The following is a 12116-nucleotide window of genomic DNA, read 5'->3' on the forward strand; positions in this document are numbered from 1 at the left end:
TATGCTCGTCCTGCAGCCACGCCTTTGGTCACCAATTGTGCTCTTCATCTTCATTCAGGTAGTTTGATCACCAATCCTACGGAATATAGAACGTTATTTGGCAGCTTGCAGTACTTATCTTTAATACACCCCGATGTCGCCTTTGTTGTTAACAAACTTTCACAATTCATGCATGCTCCACGAACTGATCATTGGGCTGCTCTAAAGCGTGTGTTGCGATACTTAGCTGGTACCTCAGATCATGGACTCACGTTTTCTCGAGACTCTCCATTCAATCTCCATGCGTTCTCTGATGCTGATTGGGTTGGAGATAAAATGGACTACGTCTCAACTATGGGACATCTTGTATTTTTGGGTCGAAATCCCATCTCTTGGAGTTCTAAGAAGCAACGCTTTCTTTCTCAATCATCTACCGAGGCTGAATACAAGGCTGTTGCCACCACGACTGCAGAAGTTCTCTGGCTCGTTCATCTATTGCAAGAAATGGGTTTCACAACGCCCACTAAACTGATTATTTATTGTGATAATTTAGGGGCCACTTTACTCAGTGCTAATCCAGTTTTTCACTCTCGTATGAAACATTTAGCATTGGCATATCATTTTTTTCGTGAACAGGTGCACCTTGGCGCTATACGAGTCGCTCATGTATCCTCTGATGATCAGCTTGCTGATCCTTTAACTAATTCCTTACCACGGGCTCCTTTGTACGATTCAAGTTCAAGATCGGACTAACTTCTGGACCGTCCATCTTGAGGGGGCAGGTCAAGGATATCGATATACATAGCAAAGATATGGGATATACATAGCAAAGATATGAGTGAATATTGTGTTGTTTATATTAGTATATTTTCCTTATATAGCTCCTAGTGATTAGCTATCTTGTTGTATATATATTGTACATATTGGTTATTGAATAACACACCTTTACATTATAATCTTTACAACTGCACCTCCAGGGTTTTCTGTACCTCAGTTTGGGTCTGCATTAGGGGGAACTTCATCACAACCACAACAGTTCCAAGTTTCGTTGCCATTTCCATAATTTGAAACGCCACCTCAGCAACAGTCGCAGCCTCAACAGGGATACCAAAACCCAGGTCAATTTATGTATCCCTACGTGATTCAAATGCGGCAGCCACCACCAACTGTAACAACGAAAAAGTGTACTTTTAAGAAATTTCTTGAATGCAAACCTCCAGAGTATGTCGGTAGTTCTAATCCGACTGAAACCTTTAATTGGTTACGTGAGGTAGATCGAGCATTGGAAGCCTATCAATGCGAGCCCGAATTTCGTGTAACTTATGCCAGCAGATTGTTGAAAAAGAAAGCAATGGGTTGGTGGGATTCAATAACTTCTCAGATGTCAAAGGAAATGTTGAACCAGGTGACTTGGGAACAATTTGCAGCTAAGGTGTGCGAACAGTATTGCACTCCTTATGAGATCTCAAGAATGAAGCGAGAATTTATGAATCTAAAGATGACCAGACAGATGACAATTGACGAAGTGATTGAGAAGTTCACTGACAAGCTTCACTTTGTACAACTGATAATGCTAAAAATGAACATATATTTCATAGCATTATTCCTCAAGAAAGACAAGCTTTTAGTTGCAATTGTTCTATTTACAAGTGATATTCGTTTAAATAATAAAAGGTGAAGACAAAAGACAGATTCGATGAATTGAAGACGTAAACGACCAAAAAGCTCAAAAGTACAAAATACAATCAAAGAGGTTCCAATTATTGATAAGAAACGTCTCGAAATTACAAGAGTACAAGATTCAAAACGCAAAGTACAAGATATTAAATTGTACGCAAGGACGTTCGAAAATCCGGAACCGGGACCAGAGTCAACTCTCAACGCTCGACGCAACGGACTAAAAATTACAAGTTAACTATGTATATAAATATAATATAATATATAATTAATTATATAAATTATATATATATATTATATTTTTATATTAAAACCGTCGGCAAGAAAGGTTCCAAAATGAGATGAGCTGTAGAAACAAACTCCGCAAGTTGCGAAGTTTGAAGGCCAAAAAGGCCGCGACTCGCGGAGTCTCCCTGGACAAAAATGCCTATAAAAGCCAGCGCAATTCGACGTTTTAAATATCCATATATCCATCCTCTCTATCTATATACGTAAATATATATATGTTTATATTTTAATATTAATTTTAATTTTAATTCTAATAATAAGGGTATGTTAGCGAATGTTGTAAGGGTGTAAGTCAAAATTCTGTCCGTGAAACGCTACGCTATTTTTAATCATCGTAAGTTATGTTCAACCTTTTTAATTTAATGTCTCATAGCTAAGTTATTATTATGCTTATTTAAAATGAAGTAATCATGATGTTAGGCTAATTACTAAAATTGGGTAATTGGGCTTTGTACCATAATTGGGGTTTGGACAAAAGAACGACACTTGTGGAAATTAGACTATGGGCTATTAATGGGCTTTATATTTGTTTAACTAAATGATAGTTTGTTAATTTTAATATAAAGATTTACAATTGGACGTCCCTATAAATAACCATATACACTCGATCGGATACGATGGGCGGGATATTTATATGTACGAATAATCGTTCATTTAACCGGACACGAGAATGAATTAATAGTCTATGGAATTATTAAAATAGGGGTGAAATTATGTACAAGGACACTTGGCATAATTGATAACAAAGTATTAAAACCTTGTTATAGTTTAAGTCCCCAATTAGTTGGAATATTTGACTTCGGGTATAAGGATAATTTGACGAGGATACTCGCACTTTATATTTATGACTGATGGACTGTTATGGACAAAAACCAGACGGACATATTAAATAATCCAGGACAAAGGACAATTAACCCATGGGCATAAAACTAAAATCTACACGTCAAACATCATGATTACGGAAGTTTAAATAAGCATAATTATTTTATTTCATATTTAATTTCCTTTATTTTATATTTAATTGCACTTCTAATTATCGCACTTTTATTTATTGTCATTGTATTTAATTGCACTTTTAATTAACGCACTTTTTAATTATTGTATTTTATTTCATCGCACTTTTATTTATCGCAATTTCATTATCGTTATTTACTTTACGCTTTAAATTAAGTCTTGTCTTTTATTTATTTAATATTTTACATTAGGTTTTAACTGCGACTAAAGTTTTAAAATCGACAAACTGGTCATTAAACGGTAAAAACCCCCCTTTATAATAATAATATTACTTATATATATATTTGTATTTTTATAAAATAAAAATAATATAGCGTTAAGCTTTGGTTAAAGATTTTTCCCTGTGGAACGAACCGGACTTGCTAAAAACTACACTACTGTACGATTAGGTACACTGCCTATAAGTGTTGTAGCAAGGTTTAAGTATATCCATTCTCTAAATAAATAAATATCTTGTGTAAAATTGTATCGTATTTAATAGTATTTCCTAGTAAAATTTAATAGTATTTTATACCCCTTAGCTTTAACTATCAAGTATTTTTGGCGCTGCTGCCGGGGAACGCCGAAGCGAAACGCCACACATAAAATAAAAAAAAAGATTTTTATTAACTTTTATTTAGTTTTTGTAAAAATACATTTTTTTTAAAAATATCAAAAATATAAATAAAAAAAACCGTAAAAAAATATATATATAAATTTATTTTTAAGATTTTTATAAAATTATAAAGTATTTCTATTTTTATTTTAGTTTTTAAAACATAAGTTTTTATTTAATTTATATAAATATTTTAGTTAATTATTAAAACAGAAAAATAAAAAATAAAAATAAATAAAAAAACCGAAACCTGTCGAAACTTGACCTGTCTCATTTGAATTTTCAAACCCCGCGACCCGCGGAGTTTTTTGAACTGGGTTCACCGCAACTCGCGGAGCCACCCTGACACCGACAGAAACCCTAATTTCGCATTTAATACGGAGTTTATTATTATTATTATTATTTAAAACCCTAATTAAGTTTTTAGTTTTTAATTAGTTAATTTAAGTTATTATTTTGTTTAATTAGTTTAATTAGTTTAATTAGTTTATAAAATTAATAGTTTTATAAAATAAATAATATAAAAATAATATTTTTATAAAAATTGTAATTTTTACAACTTTTAGTTTATTTTTATATTTTGTCCCTTTTTATTCATTTTTAGCGTAATTTTTGTATTTTTCGTTCGTATTTAGTTTTAAATATAGTTTTTGCCATAGTTATTTTTATTTCTAGATTTTTAGGCTTTGCCGTAAAATCCCTTAAGTGCTTTTTCTTTAGACTAAGATTTAAGTGCTTTAGAATTTTGCGACGCCTTTTTAAGTTTTAGTTCCTTTTTAAGATATTGCCATTTGGGATATAGTTTTACTTGTAAGCTTTAATATTTTTAGACGCAACTTTTAATTTTTAGTTTTTAGTTCCTTTTTAAGTTTCAACGCGCTACTTTCTTATTTTTATTATTTTTTTTTTCAACGCCTTTTACCTATGTATCAATTATCACTCCAATTAGTAATCTCAATTTGCAATTTTAATTTTAAGTTAGTAATAGTAATAAGGTTGGGTTAGTCGAGTGTTTTAAAGTTTCATAAGTCAATTTTTTTTCCCTTTCTTATTTTTCGACGCCTTTTATTTTTCAACCCTTTTCTTTTTCGACCTTTTTCGACTCGCTCTTTTTCTTTCTTATTTCTCGCCATTCTAGTTTTTAGGACATAGATTTTTATTCTACTTCTTATCTAAATTTCTTAAAATTACGAAAATTTATTTTAAGTGGTTAAATTGATAGACATCAAAATTTTCTGGTTCGTAGTAATAGTTGGATTTGTACGTGGACCGGGTTATTGGAGCCAAACAGTACTCAATTATATTGAGACCAAACGAATCCTGCCCCTCTGCTGCATCTTTTGGCTATTCGAAACGTGGGCAAAATCAGAAAAGTCTATTAATTGGATAACTTATATAATTTTTCTTTCCTTTTAAAAACTAATAGGATATTCAGTGAATGCACCGAGCAAGACGTTCACCACCTTTTGTACGTTCACCACCTGTAACTCGATCAAGACATCTAGCTAATATTACCGTCGTTGATTTTTCTTTAGAATCGTCATCCAGTCGACCAAGTACTCCAATTCAAATTTCCGATAATCCATTTTTTGAACCCGACCTCACAATTGAGAATCCGGAGAATATTCAGGGATGATTCATAGATCCTGAACCATTAATTTTTCCTCCGGAACCACCAATCATTCAAACAGAGATTGTTGAGGAACGAACCATTAAATCAGAATCCTCTAGTGATTCAGATTCAACAAATTCAATCATGGAGAATCTGGAACCTTTAAGTATGGAAGACCGAATGCGAGCTAAATGCACTGGCCAAGGTCACGCAATTACTCATCCTGACATTAATGCGCCAGATTATGAAATCAAAGGACAAATTCTACACATGGTAACTAATCAATGCCAATTTAGTGGTGCGCCGAAGGAAGATCCAAATGAACATCTTCGTACTTTTAATAGGATCTGCACACTATTTAAAATAAGAGAAGTTGAAGATGAACAGATATATCTCATGTTATTTGCCTGGACTTTAAAGGGAGAAGCCAAAGATTGGTTGGAATCATTACCTGAAGGGGCGATTGATACATGGGACGTTTTAGTTGAAAATTTTCTTAAACAATTCTTTCCTGCATCTAAAGCCGTAAGACTTCAAGGAGAAATTGTTACGTTCACACAGAAATCGAATGAAACTCTATATGAGGCGTGGACAAGATTTGGAAAGTTATTGAGAGGATGTCCGCAACATGGTTTAGACACTTGTCAAATAGTACAAATATTCTACCAAGGATGCGACATCACTACAAGGAAAGACATAGATATAGCAGCTGGTGGTTCTATTATGAAGAAAACCGAAACTGATGCTTATAAAATTATTGATAACACTGCTTCCCACTCACATGAGTGGCACCAAGAAAAAGATATCGTTAGATCATCTAAAGCAGCTAGAGCCGATTCTAGCCATGACTTAGATTCCATTTCCGCAAAGATAGATGCTGTCAAGAGACGAATGGAAAAGATGACTAAGGATATACACTCAATACGAATTAGTTGTGAGCAGTGTGGAGGACCACATTTGACAAAAGATTGTCTTAGTATTGAGCTAACGATGGAACAAAGAGAGAATATTTCATACATAAACCAAAGGCTTGGAAATAATTATCAGAATAATTATCAACCGCCAAGACCGATTTACAATCAAAACCAGAATTATAATCGAAATATTCCATACAACAACCAACAAGGTCCTAGTAATCAACAAGTATCCAACAATACTTACAATCAGCAAAGACCTAATTTTCAAAACAAACCACCACAAACCGATGATAAAAAGCCGAATTTAGAAGATATGATGACGAAGCTAGTTGAAACTCAAACGCAGTTTTTCACATCTCAGAAACAAACCAATGAACAAAATGCTCAAGCATTTAGAAATCAACAAGCTTCTATTCAAAATTTGGAACAAGAAGTAAGTAACCTAGCAAGGTTAATAGATGAAAGAAAACCGGGAAGTTTACCTAGTGATACAAATGCTAACCCCCGGAATGAAACAGCTAAAGCCATTACCACAAGAAGTGGTACAACACTTAAACCACCTGAAATACCTGTAATTTCTGATGATGCTATTCCTACTCCACAAGAACCACAATCTGAGCAAGATAAGGAAAAAGAACCGGTAGTTGAAAAGGTTAATAAAGATAACACAGTTAAGGCTAAACCTTATGTTAAACCATATCAACCACCACTTCCTTACCCGAGTAAAATGAAAAAAGAAAAACTTGAAGCCGAGCAATCCAAATTCTTGGATATGTTTAAACAGATAAATGTAAAATTATCACAAGTATCATAAGTGTGGAATATTAATTATATATATATATATATATATATATATATATATATATATATATATATATATATATATATATATATATATATATATATATATATATATATATATATATATATATATATATATATATATATATATATATATCTTGACACAAGAATATTATTATTAGGTTCGTGAATTTGTCAAAGGCCAAGTCTTACCACCATCTATTCGGAAATCATCACAAGTGAGTTATAGTCCATTTTTACTATCTAAATTATTTTGGGATGAGAATACATGCAAATTTATAAATGTTTTACAAAATAAGCACAAGTTCATGAAACTACATTCTACGACTGTTTTGTTATACCGAATATCTGTACTTATTATTATTATGCTTGGTAACCTAAGAATTAGTGAAAAACACTAATTGACGCGAATCCTAAAGGTAGATCTACGGGCACCAACCACCCCCATTTTCGAATAGTGGAAATGCTTTAGTACTTCGAAGGGTTCTTGTAATTACATTAGAATAGTGGAATGTATGATGTCAGATATCTTAAGCGCTCTATGTTAAGGTCGGTTACCAGGCGACTCATCGTATGAATGATTTTTGCAGTTGTAATGATCCTGCGCATTTAATTAAATGAAATCTGGTGGCTTATTAAATATTATGATTATTATATAGAAATTAAACCTATGACTCACCAATATTTTTGTTGATGTTTTAAGCATGTTATTTCTCAGGTGAATATTAAAAACGCTTCCGCTGTCGTATGCCAATCCAAGGTCAAGATTTGAAGTCGGCATAATTGTTTATATTGTTTAAACTTGCATTCGGAGTGTTTGTTCTAATATATTTGATCATGTTGTAATAGGTTGTGTAAAAACTTATTATTTGAGGAGATTATCTTTGATAGACAATCTAAATTATGTCATTAAGACCCTTATTCAATAATAAAAGTTATGGTTGTTTTTAAAAATGAATGCAAGATTTGAAAAACGTCTCATATAGAGGTCAAAACCTCACAAAGAAACCAATTAATATGAAACGTTTATAATTAATATGAACGGGGCATTTCATTAGGTGATGTAGTTGATCTTGACCGGGGAATGATTGTTTCGGGTAGACCTAGGTTTGAATTGTTGTTGATTTGGTGGTGATTGAAGATTATGGAAGCGTTGATTTATGCTCGTGCCACTAGTAGAAGAATGAGAGTAGAAGAATGCTTGATCCTCGGCAATTTTAAAAGGTTTTGGAGTTCATTTTAGCCAACAAAGTGCTCATTCTCAAAAGGTATCACTTGTTGCCTACATTGCACTTTGGCTCTAATCATTAAACGTTAATTTTCTCCAAACCTTACTCTATTTATTTGTTTGCTTGAGGACAAGCAAGGTTCAAATGTAGGGGGTTTGATATTGCTCCATTTAGATATATTTATTACGCAATGTCGACCTCATTTTATTCGGTTTTGATGATCGTTGGGGCTTAAAAGTTGTTTTCCTGTGCCAAAGTGTCCACTCAAGGCAAAATGCCTAACTTGGTGTAAAATTGACCAAGAAACGTTCAAAAAGTGCAAAGAAAATGACAAGTGCAGGAAACAGCATCAAAAGCGCCGCTCCTGACTAAGGAGCGTCGCTCCTCACAGCCCAGAGGGCCGCAATTGACATAGAAGCGGCGCAATTACCAATGTTTTGTCTCAATTTCTTCACAGTAAGCAGAAGCATCGCTCTTCATAGGCAGAAGTGTCGTTCCTACTGGCCAAAAGCGCCGCACCAAAGCCAACAGCGCCGCACCATATTGATGCCAAGAGCGCCGCACCTATGCTAAAAGCGACGCTCCTAACGCTGATTCAGCCCACTTTCCTCACCACTATAAATAAAATAAGATAGGTTATTTGGAAAGAGAGCTGCAGTTTTTACTTCGAATTTCACACACAAAACAATAATTTCATCATCCATTAGAGTTCTAAGGTGATTTGGAGGAAGCAAGTTCAAGTTTCATCTTCATTAGTGCTAAATCTTTCTTTTGTTATCAAATTGGGTTGTAATCTTAACTTTACTCTTTCATATTTTCAATCAAATAGTTGTAATCTTTACTTTACTTTCATTTATCTTTGAATCTTAGCTTGTAATCACTCAAGATGATGTTTATTGATGCTTTTATGATTGTTGCTAGTGTAATCTTTGCTATGAGTAGCTAAATCTCTTGTGTTTGCTTATCTATGAATCTTTAATGCATGAGATGTGCCCTTAATCTATTGAATGAAAGTTGTTTTGAATGAAAATACATGAGCAAGTATTATTAAGTAAGCCATGAGGTCCATTGCTATGTTTGATATTGGTTTTAGTTTGATTACATGAATTGAGTAGCTCTTTAAGTGATTTTAGTCGTGAATCAATTTGTGCTTCGACACCTTTGGTGATCTAGACAGCTAGAATAGGAATTTCAAGTGATTGTGTTTCTAGACTAAGTTGGTTTTCAATTGACCTTTGTTCATCATAGTGGTGTTTGACTATCTTAGGTGACTTTGATGGTTAAAGGGTTTTAAGTGATTTTAAGCAGGGCATAATCTCAATAATCAACTCATACATTGCTTGATCTTGTGTTACTAAGCTTATGTGAATTCGCAAGGTAAAATTGGATTAAGAATATCTACTAGTTCAAACAACTTAAGTGATAACAATTTGGGGAAAACAAGGGCCATCTAAGCATAAAGAGGATTAGATAAGTGAACACTATCCATCATATTGATTAATTCTCATTCCTTAATTACTTGTTACTTGTTAAGTTTTAGTTTGTTTATTGCAAAGTTAGTTGATTAGTCAAAATCTCTCGCAACCCCCCCCCCCCCCCCCCCCAATCAAACAAAACCCCTAGGATAACTATTAGTTTCAAATATATAATCTACACAGCTCTCTCGGGACGAACTTGATAAGAATACTTGCATTAAGTACTATAGCAACCGAGTTTTAAGTGCTCGATAGATTGTGCGTGTTTTTTGTGATATTTGAATCTTGTATAAATTTAGGGAGTTATGCATGGTATATCCACACCACATCACACTTTCTTGGCGCTGCTGCCGGGGAGCGGTTAGCTAAGTTAGGTTGTGTATTTTGTTTAAGCTTTTAGTTATTCGTCCTTACAAAAGTTACTTTTATTGTCTTTTATTTATTATTTTGCATTGGATAATCACTTATGTTTGTGTTGTCTTTGAAGGTTAGGTCTATTGGTGTATGAGAAGAAGATCCCACAAGGATCAAGATTTCACACAACCGTTTCCCGATCCGAAAAAACACATACACGAGGTTTATAAGCGTAGAGAAGAACGGGATTTAAGGAAGAATTTTTAGGTTTTGCCGTTTTGTATGATAGAAATGGACGGAGAAGGAGAGGGTAATCCACATGTTAATCCACCGATTGTTAATGAAGTAGTTGCAAATGATCCAAATGACACTCCGATGTGGAATGTTAGAATGGTGGCACAAATGGTTGTACCTCCGGCTATCACAAAACTACCAATTGAAGCGGATAATTGAAAGATCGAGGATAACTTTTTCACAATGTTCAAGGATAGACTTTTTCGCGGGCTAATAGATGAAAACCCTTTTGATCACATTCAATATTTTAACGATATTTTTGATATCTACAAGAATAAATATGTCACCGAAGATGCTTTTAAGCTAAGGGCATTCCCCTTCACGTTTGATGGAGAAGTTAAGGCTTGGTTAAGGAACTTGCCAACGGATTCGATTAGGTCTTTTCAAGATTTGAATGAAGCATTTATCAATCACTTTTTCCCACCTTCAAAGGTGGAGCGTTTAAGAATGGAAATTAATGGGTTCACGCAAAGGGGGTGATGTTGTGAAACAATACCTTTATTTTTGAACGTATTTGAGTTGTTTTGTTACACGAATTGATTTATTGTAAATATGGTGTTTTAATGAATTCGGGTTGATTTCACACATATATAGGCAACTAGTCCTATCCGTGTAGTTTAGTTTGTTGGTAAATCCGGTTCGTTCCACAGGGAGAAGTATATTCATGAATTTAATGACAATTAATTATACTAGAAAATGGGGTTTTAATTGGTTTTTGGTTTTGGATGATTTAAATTAATAAAAGGTGAATTAAAGTAGTATTTACTATTATAAATATTATGACTTGAAATAAATTAATATTAGTGTTAAAGTAATTAATTAAAAATTAAATTTAAATAAAACTGCTACAGTGCTCGTACTTATACTTACGCGTTTCGCGTAAATTAATACGTGTTCCGCGTATTGTTTTTAAAGTACGCGTTTCGTGTAATGTATACACGTTTCGCGTAGGTTATAGTCCAGGTGACAAACAGTGCTGGTACAGATTTGATTATTTTGATAAATATTTATATTTTAGTGTGTAATAATAATAATAATACGTAAATAATAATAATAATAATAATAATAATAATTTTACAATATGTATAAATGAGGGTGTTTACTTAAATGTGTCACCTCTAGATCCATGGATTGTTTTAAGTTTAAGCTCGTATTAAAATGTTTAGTATAAAACTTATATTTTCCTTTCGAATAAATAATAAGTTTTGACTAACTAAACTAAATCTAATTTTCATTAGATTATATTTAGATAGTTACTAGTCCTTAAGTATTTAAATTGAGACCCAACCCAGTTTTGACCTTCGCCAAAACCCAAATCATAACGGTTTCCCTTTTTACAATTTCGCTATTATATGACTAGTGATATTACCCAAACCACCGAACCTTATTTTTAATTTAGTGTTAGTAAATTAGTCATAAGTTCGTCTAGATCACTTTTAATGTTGAAGCTTAATTTATATAAATAAAAATAACTTTCGTTATTTTAATCTAAAAAATTAAGTGACAGGGGTTAAATATCCAAATACATAATAATGGTTCTTTTAATTAGGCTCAATGTTAAAAATACTAAAGTTACATTTTAATTTTTACAAATGATAGCAGTCCATTTCACTAGGGGCTTTACATCTAAGCAAACACTAGGGAAATTTAGCTACTCATTATACTAGGGTAAACATAAAAATATAAATATACAAACATAATAATAAATTGATAACGATAATTTTAATGGAATCTACATCTAAGCGAACACTATTGGAATTTACTAACTAATCATGATAATGATACGGGAGTGAAAATAATAATACATAAACATAAACATAATAATAAGTAACAATTACAATAATAAAAATGAAAGTAACA

This window comes from Rutidosis leptorrhynchoides, chromosome 11 (genome assembly GCF_046630445.1).
Source record: "Rutidosis leptorrhynchoides isolate AG116_Rl617_1_P2 chromosome 11, CSIRO_AGI_Rlap_v1, whole genome shotgun sequence".
Lineage (NCBI taxonomy): Eukaryota > Viridiplantae > Streptophyta > Magnoliopsida > Asterales > Asteraceae > Rutidosis > Rutidosis leptorrhynchoides.